Source organism: Lepidothrix coronata, unplaced genomic scaffold, assembly GCF_001604755.1.
Source record: "Lepidothrix coronata isolate B3197 unplaced genomic scaffold, Lepidothrix_coronata-1.0 Scaffold197, whole genome shotgun sequence".
NCBI lineage: Eukaryota > Metazoa > Chordata > Aves > Passeriformes > Pipridae > Lepidothrix > Lepidothrix coronata.
In genome coordinates, this window is record NW_016690377.1 from 866658 (window position 1) to 877892 (window position 11235).

The following is an 11235-nucleotide window of genomic DNA, read 5'->3' on the forward strand; positions in this document are numbered from 1 at the left end:
CAATAAAGGAGGAATAATTTGATCTTCGAGCTTGGTGGATCTCCGGGGTTATACAGCGGAGGGTTCAGCGCCCGTTTTGGGATAAGGGATGGAATTTGTCAATCCGAATTTTACGGCTCTTAAACAAGCGCGAAAGGGGCGCTGGGGATGAAAAACACCCTGTAGCTGGTGTTTTTTTAAAGGCGTTTGCCCAGATTTAAGGCCTTGATAAAATGTATTAAATCTTTAAAGGTTTTAATGAATCTAGTATGTGTTTCATAAATCACGAGCCTCCACTCAGACCCTCTCGGTTTAATAAGGGTAAACTAGGAAATTGCTGTGAGCTGGAGCAAAATACATCCATGGAATATTGAAAAGTAATAGATTTTTAAATGTGGGGTGTTCTGGCTTGCAGGAGAGGTTTTGCCTCATAATACCAGAGCTATATCACTCCCCTGAACGGGAAACCAGCTGCGGCCATGTGTTTAACAGCATCAAGATGTGAACCAGCACAAAGGTAAATATTATTTGTAATAATCCTAAAAAAAAAAAAAAATAAAGGCCAAAAAAAATCATTACTGCTGGACCCAGGGCCAGGAACATTCAGTTGTGTGGGATTTTAACAGCACGGGCTTTTTTTGTAGGAATAAATGGTTTATTGCACCCATTTCTCTCCGGTACTTGAAACTTCTTCGTCCCTGCCCCGTCCCCATAAAAATATCCCTGGGGGTGTGGGGTGTTCTACGGAGCTAATCGGGACAGTTTGAGGGTCTCTGGGTGCCCACAGTCCCAGGCCTGCGGGGGATGGAGCTGGGATGGGACATGTGGGGTGGGACGTGCCCGGCTCGGGCCCTGCTGAGCTGTGGGGAGGGTCCCCCCGCCCGGCTCGGGCTCCGGACCCCGCGGGGCCGCTCCGTCGGGGCCGGCGCAAAGCGCTGTGTAAAGTCTGTCCGCCCTCATTAGCTGTCACGAGTAACAATGCCGGGCTGGCAATAAAGGCAATTCCGAGGCTGTTGGCCATTAATCACCGCCTGACAGCTGGGAATAGGGCTGGAAAAACTCTGTCCCCGCTGCCGTTCCTCCTTGGCGTTTAAGGTTACCTCCGTGCACAGCCGGAGCTGTGGGGTGGAAGGCTCTGCCTCACCAGTGCCGCCCCATCCCCACTCCTGTTCCATCTCCATTTCCATCCCATCCTCATCCCTGCTCCTGACCTCATGATTTCTATCCCGTCCCCATCCCTATCACCATCCCATCCCCAACACCACTCCTGTCCTCGTCTCCTTTCCCATCCCATCTCATCCCCGTCCCCTTCCCTATCCCGTCCCAAACCATCTCCATCCCCATCCCAGCTTCTCCTTCCTCGCTGAAACCCAAAGGAGCAGTGGAACCCGGGAAGGGAAATCCCTGGAAGGAGCTGGAGCTGGAGGGTGTAGAGCACTTGGCCAAGCCCCTTCCCACTCTGCCCCAGCTCTGGAAGGGAAGGGGGTGGGAGAGGGGCTGTGTGGGGGAACCACTTCACAAATTCCGTCCATCCAACGTTATTTGCCGATTACGGGTCAGGATTGTGTTCAAGTCTGTCCGGGCTCGTTCCGTGTCAGCACTAACAATGCAGCACTTGGCAATCCAGGGAGTTCTGTGGCGTTGGCCATTAATCATCCCCTGACAGTCTGGACCTGGTGAGGAGGGAACAGCTCACATGTGCTGGCCGTGCCCCTTCCCCACCACCAGCGGGGCACGAGGGGGTTCCTCTGCCTCAGGACCCACCTGAACACTCCACTGGCGACGAGCTGAGGGTCCTGATTCCACGTCCCAGGCATTGCAAGGGGCACGTGGGGCAGGCAGAGAGCAGGGAGACATTCCTGCCCTCTACCAGGGGGCAAACAAGCTCCCAGGGAATGACCCCTCCAGGAAGCGGCGCTTGGGAAAGGGTTGAAATCATGGCATTTTGCCAGGTTTTCCTCTCCATCACCATCCTCTTGCTCCACTGGCTCCTGCTCACCCCCAGCCTCAGGGCCAGGGGGTTTGTCCTCAGGGGAGGTGACCCTGGTGGGAGCCAACTCCCGGCACAGCAGAGGGGAGCTCACCCCGAGGCTTCACTCCACACCCCACGTCGTCCCGCAGGCGCCGGCCCCGTGGCCCTGTGCCAGCCTGCCAGGTCATCCCCCAGTAAATAAAGGAGCAATGTGTTTCCAGCCCCCCGACGCTGTTTTCTAAAGGGAAATGATTAATGGCGCTTGGAAACCACAATTCATCCCGGGAAAGAAAGTAGATTTACCCGAAACATGCGTGAGAATTAGCGCTGGGATCAGCTCCGAGGGCAGAGGGGGGGAGGCTAATGGCAAACAGAGACCGTCTGTGTGCAGAGGGGAGAGAATACCCTGCCAAAAACACGGGCTGGAGGAGCTGGGATGGAGCTGGGATGATGCTGGGGCAGGAGGAGGAGAGCAGCCCTCAGAGTCAGGTCCCCCCTGGGCTGGAAATCTCAGTTGCTCCTTCCCTGTTCCACGATGAGATGGTCACGACAGAGAAGGGAATTCTCCTCCCATGGGCATCCCAACACACAGCAAGGGGTGGACGGTGATGGTGGGACCCCAGCTGGCCTTTTCCAAATGTCCTAGAGGTACCTGGCACCGAGGAGAAGCAGGAGTTGCACCAGAACACACAGAGCTCTGGCCTGCAAACACTAAATGCTTCAAAAAAAAGGCTGATGTGGGCTCAGGGAATGATCTCACCTTGTTCCTGCTGGTGGCAGCCACTGGGATGACTGGGATGGGCTGGGGTGCACCAGGGCAGCACGAGGCCATTGTGGTGACGCTCTGGTTGTCCCCACAACAGCCACCCAGGTGCTTCATCCCCGGGGAGCAGGAAACCTCAGAGAAGGGAAAAACACACTTTTCCTCTGCGAGAACGGGAGGGAAGCGGCTGCAGCAGCCCCGGCCTGGAGCCTGGTCCCACTCGGCTGTGGGAACTGCAGCATCATCCTGCTGAGTCACAGAAACAAGGCAGGGGCTGACGGGTTAGGGAATTCATGGAAAAGGCTTCCAGGCACAAATCCTCACCTGGATCCAAGCTGCCGTGCTCTCCTCTGCCCGGGAGAGTGGCGAGGGAGGGGAAAGGGCTCCTCTGGGAGGAAGCAGGGACTGGTGACATGGAGTTATCACCCGATCCCAGAGATAAACCCAAGATCCCTGCCTTGGTCTCTGCTCTGGATGAAGGCAGGGCCGGCCCCGTGCAGGTCCCGTCCTGTCAGCAGAGGAGCTCGGACAGGGCTCCAGGAGGGAAATTTATTTGTGGGATTCCGGGAAGGGCTGGGGAAGCCTCGGCGAGGTGCTGAAGCCCAGGTCAGGACTCAGCCCTGGCTCGGTGATATATTTAGAGTGGGATAATGTAAGCAACAGGAGGGAAAAAAATAAAAAAATCCGTGGAGGAGGTGCAGATCCGTCCCCTTGGCCGGGAGTTACTGGATGATCTGAGCCAGGGAACAGATAGTTGGATTTCCCTCATTTCTCCCTTCAAATAAATCACAACTCCAGAGCCCTTTAAACTCTGCAACATGATCTGTTCCAATAAGGAAGGGAATGAAAGGCTGCGCCTCTCTGGAAGCCTCCAGAGCCATAAATCTCCTATGTACAAACACAGACCAGATTTCCAAGTGCATTTATTTTATTGTATTGTTTTAACAGAAAAATCAAACTGCAATAAACTCCGTCCCTCATTAGCTGTCTCCGTGTCCAGGCCAAACGCTGCTAACGAATAAAATCAGGACAAAGGAATGTGGCTGTGGGTCCAAGGCCTGGCCGGGTGCTGACCCCCCGAAAGGCCCTTCCCTGTGAGGAGGTGTGGGATGGGGGGAGCCAAGGGGATGGTTCCTGCACTGCCCATCACTGCAGGTTTGCTGGTCACACCGAGTTGAGCATCCCCGGACCTGGCATCGCCGCCGTGGATCCAGCATCCCTGCCATGGGTTTGCCATCCCTGCCTGGCCCCCACCCCAGCAGCTGGAGTTTAGTTTAGGGGTGTCTTGCTTCAGTTTGTTGTGCACCCCAAGCGAGACACCAAAGAGCAGCAGGAGCACAGGGCAGTTTGGGTGGGGGACACGTGGGTGCCCCCCAGGCTCCATGAGACCCCCCCAGGTGCCCACGGGAAGGTGCTGCAGAATGAGGGCTGAACTCACTGAACACTGGGTCAAACACCCAAATCAGCAATCTGGAGTTGCTGGTCATTAATCATCCACTGACAGTCCTGAAGGGTCTGTGGCTCTGCGGGGGGACGGGAGAGCTCGGGGACAGGGATGTGCCTGGCACTGGGGGTGGCATGGATGGCACAGTCCCCAGTGACCCACACGGAGCATCCAGTGAGTTTTCCCAAGCCCCCCAGAGCCGCCCCGGGGGACACCCATGGAGGGTCCGGGCACAGAGCAGAGCTGTCGCGTCCCAAGTGCAGGAGATGCAGCGACTCGGTCTGATCCGGGGGAAAAAAAAATGAAAATCAATCCCAAGCTGCCCGGGAAGGAACAGGGAGACTGTCTGCAGGATTTATGGCGCTGAGCCGGAGAGCCCAGAGCAGCGCCCGCGCCGCGCGGGTCCTGCCTCAGCCCACGGAGAAATTCCTGACTTATTGAATCACATTTGTCATCCCTAAATACATATGCAGGCCCGTGTTTCTGAATCCATAAACATCTTTAACTAACTCCGCTCAGCGAGGCCTCTTTCAGCAGTAATTTATATTTAACTTTTTCCATATGCAGGGCCTGTCGCGTTGGTGTCATTTCCGGGAAAACCAGGGGGGGCCCGGGGGGGGCCCGGGGGGCGCGGGGGGAGCGCGGCGTGTCTTGGCCCGCTGGAGCAGCCCAGCTGCTGGCACGGCGCGAGAAATCCACCCGGCAGAGCCAGTGCTCATTAATCATTTGAACTACTAAACTGCCAGCTCCTTTCAAGATCTTTCAAGAAGTGTTTTCACCCAAAATAGAGTTGAAAACGCGCCGGGGCCCTACTTTCAGAGTCTCATCCATCTGGCCATTATGGGGAGTGTCAGGCGGCTCTGACAGACAAGGCTGCTCTGTTCGAGGGGCCCCGGCCCCGCAACCTGTCATATCGCGGGGCTGATCGCAGCTGACAGCTCCATTTGTACCCACCCGGGAGATGAAAGGGCCGCTCCCGGGCGGCGGGAGAAGGACACGGGCAGAGGGATGAGCAGGGGCACCCCGGGATGCCAGCGGCACCCCTGGCACGGAGAAAACACCCCTCTCGCTCCCCAACAGCCCAGAGCAAGACCCCAGACCTGCATGATAAACCCCAGTGCCCCAAAAGGTTCCCCCGTGGCCAGGAGGGCTTGGGGTCTGCCACACCCCTAAAGCGGGTGGCTGGACACTGGCTGCTGGAGCCTGGTGCTCCCTGGGGGTGCTCCCTGGGGAGGAGCCCCCCGAGCCTGCCCCAGGGCTCCTCCTGGCTTTTTGACCCTGGTTCCTCAGCCCACAGGGGTCCACAGCCAGCCCGGGGGCTGCAGGCACCGGCCCCACCAGTGCCGCAGGATTCCTGTGCCTGAGCTGCGCCAGAGCAGATGACTCGGATAAGTTTGGGAATTATCAAGGCAGCAATGGGGACAGAGCACATCTCTGCAGCCAGAGGAGAGGGCACGGCGTGCACCCAACCAGCCCCATCCCAGCTGTTCCCAGTACAAAACTCAACCAGAGCCTGAGAGACTGCAGGAACCCCAAAGGGAACGAAGGGCTTTCGACTCCTTTTCCAGTTTCCACAGAACACAGCTCTTCCCACCTCGGAGGAGGACCTGGCCACCATCCCATTCCAGCCTGCCGGTTGTTACCAAGTCTGTGAAGGGAAGAGGAACAAAACCCCTGCTCCAGCAGAAACAAGGCAGCTTTTAAGGCAGCTCTGCCCAGGGGACCAGGGCTCCCAGTGGGGTTGATGAGCAGCCCCATCCTTCTCATCCAGGAGAGAAACACACAGCAAATCTTTTGGGTGCTTTGCTGTCCCTCTCCTCCCTCCTCAGCAGAGCAGGAGCGCAGAGAAGTCAGTGAGGGTTCAGCAAGAAAGATCCAGAACATCTTTAACGCTCAGTCCCCCTCTCTCTTCTGTCCTTCATTCTTTGAGCCCCCAGCAACTCCTCCTGCAGGAGCTGGTCATGGAGAGGTGGCACTGGGACCTCAGGCTCCTACCAGTCCTTTTTCTTTGGTGCAGAAGCATCTCCCTCTCTCATGGAGGCACCGGTGGAGATCCAGGAGCTGCTGTGGTGGGCACTGGCACAATCCCCCGTGTCGCTGGGGAGCCACCCTTTGCAGATGTGGGGGACAAAAAAAAGGCCATTTTGGTTCTCTGCTCCACTGCAGGAGGGGTCTATAAAGCCCCTAAAGCCACCAGATGCCCGGGGTGCTGCATGTCCTTTGTATGCTTCTGGGTTTTGCCACACTGGAGGGGTCATCCGTCTCCTGCTGGAAGGTGGGATGAAGCCACGGCAAAGCCGCTCTGCGAGGTTTCCATAAACACCTTTACGAAGCACCACGGTCTGTGTAAATCTGTTTGTTATTGTGACTCGGGCTCCAGGAACGCTCTCTGCACATGGAGCTGTCAGCTGAGCACCTCCCCCAGCACTCTCCAGCGAGGTTCAGTCGAAGAAATGTTTGTGTGCATGGAATTACCACTCTCCAGTTATTCACCAGGATAATAAACGGAGGGATAACTATTAACCAGGAACCGCAGGAACGAGCAGGATCACTCGCAGACACCGGTGTCAATCTGTGCAGGGGGGGCTGTGCTCTGCAGGGAATGGCCGTGGCCCCACACGGGGCTCAGCCTCAGGACTGGGGTGTTTGTTGCCTGCCCTGTGCCCGTGTTGGATTGTCACACTGCTCAGACACTGCAGGAGAGGGGAGCCGCGGCCACGGGTCCCGCTGTGCACTTCCCACGGGGTCCCCAGTGACCAGCCACGGCCGGGTGTCCTGCTCAGGTGAGGAAGATGTCGGTGTATTGCTGCTGGAAGCTGGTGCCGGTGCTGCTGGAGGGTTTGCTCCACGCACTGATTCACAGCCAGGGCAGTGGCAGCAGCAGCTCTTCAGTCGTTATCCAGAGCCAGAGGAAAGTCCGCTCCCACCCGTGGCATTCCTGGCCACCGCAGTGTCCTGGGCGCTTGCCCACGCTCTTCTGGCTTGGGGGGCTCCCTGAGCACCTCGAGATCTTTGCTCCTTTCCACTCGCCTCCTCCAAGGCTTCTCGTCACTTGTGCTGCCCCACTGCTCGGGTGAACCACAGGCCAGGGCAGTGCTGGGCTCACGGTGCTGACCGGGGGGCAGCTCTGTGTGCTGGTGCTGCCCCATCCACTCCGTGCCACCGCCGCCGGCTGCTCCAGCTGCTCCCTTCCCGTGGGGCTCCAGCACAGCTCCAGTGCAGGAACTCCGCTGCCATCTCCGAGCACGGGTCTGTCCCTCCGGGTCGGCTCTCAGCTCACGCAGCACAAAGTGTCTCCCCGGGCAAACCCCTGGTGCCGGGCTGGGTGCAGGGACGCTGGCAGGGGGACAGGAGACATCCAGACCACTCTGGCTGTGAGGACGAACACAGAGCCTGTATTCTCCGGGGCTTCCACCAGTGCTCACGTGGAAAGAAAAGCCGCTTTATGCAGCCCATAAACTTCTCATCCACCCACCGTGGCTCTGCTCCGGCCTGTGCCTCTGCATCCCGACCTGACCCCTTGGCGGGCGCTGCTCTGGCCCTCGAGGACGCTCCGGACTCTGAAACGCCTTGTACGTCTGTGGGCAGCCACCTCTGCATCACCTAAAAGACACCGGGGGGTTTGTGTGCAGGAGAGGAAGGAAAACAGCAAGCAAAAATAGGGCCTGGCTCTTTCATTCACGTATTTATTGGGCGGGCTGTGGTCAGCTGGGCTTCGGGCTTTACAGACGGGGATATTTATAAGGCCCGCGGAGCGGCTCGGCGTGTGCGTCCGACTCATTCCTTCCCGGCACAAGGTATAATGTTGCCTTTGTTCGGCTGCCTCCGGCACAGCGGAGCGTGCCGTGCCGTGCCGTGCCGCCTGGCCGGGCCCCTCGCCGTGCTCCCCGCTCCGGCAGCCCCGGCACGGCCCCGCTCCTTCCACACACACCACGGCCCCGGCAACTGCCACGATAAATCAATAGGAGAGGAGAGGCTGCCAGTTAGACTAAACAAGTGCATTTGCAAGGATTGCTAACCCTCATTAATCACTCTGACAGTCCTAAAAACACATTTCCCCTTTAATGACTGTATTTGGATAATCAGAGCTTTTTCCTCGCAGCGCGGGGTGAGTGACGGCGGGCGCGACTGCGGCGAGCGCCGGCACCGGGGTCACCGGCGAGTCAAGTGCTGGAGGTCCCCGGCAGCTCGGGGTGAGCTGGAAAAGGTGCTGCTGTGCCACGGGGAAAGGAGCCACCAGCACGGCCCCAACCCTGCTGTCCCCATGCCCGACACCCACCGGTGTCCTCCCAGCCCCAGCTGGGCTTGAAAAGGCCTTTTTTCTGTCACTCTGCGTTCCCTTTAGGTGACTTTTGCCTCCTGGAGAGGTTTGAAACCTTGCACATTTTTCTGTATAAATGATGCAACACATTAATGCACAGCACATTATGAAAATGGTAATTCAAACCCATACAACTCTAAATTAAGCCATACATTATCCGACCCACTCAGCCATATATTTTGCAGAAAGACAGGATTGAATCAAATCAAACCGAAACTGTGGAGTGCAGGTTGTTAGACAGAATGATTAATAAAGTGCATCCCAGTGCTCTTATTATAAAATGAATTCCGCAATAACCTGGGCATACATTACACGGGGAGTTATTTAATATATTGGCAACGCAACTGTTCCCCAGCAGCTCCAGCCCAAGTGCCACCACTATCAGATGATACTCGCACTGTTTACATGGTCTGGCCCTGCTGCTGCAGTCTTTAGGGAGGGGAAAAAGATTCCTCAGGGAACCTCCTGTGCAGCAGGATGCATCCGAGCAGCATCCAGCTTGGAGGGAAGGTGCATGGGCTCAGTTTTGGAGCAGGGAGCATCCTGGAGAAAGGAGGGTTTGGGGGAGAGGGGAGACAGGGCTTTGCCATAAGGGCAGGGATGCACCCGGCAGCTCTGGGAGAGGGGGCTCTGGCAGGACAGGGGCTGTGCAGCCCCTCTCCCCCTGCCCAGGTTGCTCCACTGCTGGCACGTGGCACAGCCCCAGCAGCCCGGAGACCCAGAGCCGCTGTGCCAGGCGTGCTGGTTTTGGCACCACACTGGGCCATCGCACTGGTTTTGGCACCACACTGGGCCATCGCACTGGTTTTGGCACCACACTGGGCCATCGCGCTGGTTTTGGCACCACACTGGGCCATCGCGCTGGTTTTGGCACCACACTGGGCCATCGCGCCTCCGGCACGTCCCGGGCACTGCGGCATCGCCCTCCCGCCCCGCGGCACCGGCAGCAGCAACCAGGCCACAGCCAGGGAGAGGCACCGCGGGGCAAAACGCCGGTGCAGGAACCTGCGACAGGCCCGGCATTTCGGAGCCGCAGACGAGGAGCTGTGATTTATGCCGGGGACGGGCGGTGCCTGAGCGAGGCCGACATGAGCGGCATCGCTGTCAGGAGTGGGGGCGACATCCAGGGAGCAGCGATGCTCCCGAGGGACACGGGGGTCTGGATACCTCCAATATGCCCCCGGAGGGGATGGTAGCACCGGAGCTGCTCTGCCCACCGCCCCACAACGTCCTGCGAACAGCCTCAGCAAAGCCCCCCTGCTCCAAGCCCACTTCTGCAAAGCCCAGGCCCTCCTCCAGCAAACATCCTGCCTGGAAGGAGCGGGACCACTGCAGGCAGAGCCAGACCCCAGCCACATCCACACGGGGCAAGGGTCAGCCATAGACCCTCCAAAACAGCCTTCCCCAGCCTTGAGGAGCTCAGAATGGTGCTGCCCACCCCTCCAGTGGCCGAGGGGTGACTGGCCTCCGGACCACCAGCCTCTCCCATTGCCACAGGAGACCCCAGCCAAGCCCTCCTGCCGACCACACGCCCCCAGCCGCGCTCGAGGAACGGGCAGGAAAACAGAAATCCCTTTGGCAAAAGCAGTCCCTGTTCCCAGCACGTTATTTTTCAGCTCAGAGGGCACAAAGGAATTTAAACACAGGGCATAAAGCAATATTGAGAAGGCAATTAACAGGGATTAATTGCGTGACTCACCCGAAATGCAACAGGAGGGAGGCAGAAAAAACAAAGTGGTGTGGGGCAATGGGGCGCAGGGGTTTCCACCGGGGAGTGGGGGCTCGGCCGGGGGTCCCACTGCTGGAGTAAAAGCCCTTTCCTTGGGGAATGGGATGGGCAGGTGGGTGGCAGCCCCTTGCCTGGCACAGCCCCTGCCTGGCACAGCCCCCTGCCCGGCCGAGCCCCCCAGCACAGCGGGATGGAGCCAGACCGACACCAGAGCCATTCATCACCCCCATCTCCTGGCACAAAGATCAAATGGGGGGACAGGACCTGCACCAGCTCCCGGGGGCCCTCACACCGAGGTCTGGGACCCCGCTTCTGCTGCATTTCCAGCCCTAAAACTGCACCCCCGGTGTGCGGAGGGGGTGCGACCACCCGCTCCCCACAGCGACTCGGGGGCACCGGGGCTCCCGCATCGATCCCCGCTCAAACACCTTCTCGAACCTTCCCTCCGCCGCCACGCGTGGGAACACCGAGGGTCACGGACACGCGGGGAGGAAGGGGGGGGACGGAGGGGCACCGCGGCGGCTCGGAGCCCCCCCGGAGCCCGCCCCGAGCCCCCCGGGGCCGCGCTCGGGGCTCCGGTGCTCGGTCCCGCGGGGCTCCGGTGCCCGGGACCCGCCACCACTAGATGGTGCTGAGACCCCGCGGCCCCGGGCGGACCCCCCCGGGAGGGACGAGACGAGACCAGAGCGTGGGTTACAACCAAGAGCCGTTTATTAACAAAATCAGACTTACCGGGGGCTCGTCCGCCCGCCCGGGGCCGCCGGTCCTGCCGCTGCGCCCGCCGCTCCTCGAGCCCCCCGGGCTGGGGGCGTGGGGGGACACACGCGGGGTCCTGCAGCCCCACGGCGGGGCACGGCCGCGGGGGGAGCACGGCTTGAGGTGGGGAGCAACCATCGCCCAGCCGGCATCATCCACAGATTTCCCCCTCCCCCGGGACCCCCGGACACAGCGCAAAAAAAAAAAAAAAAAAAAAAAAAAAAAAAAAAACCACCCCGAAAAAAAAGGAAAGAAAGAAAGAAAGAAAAAA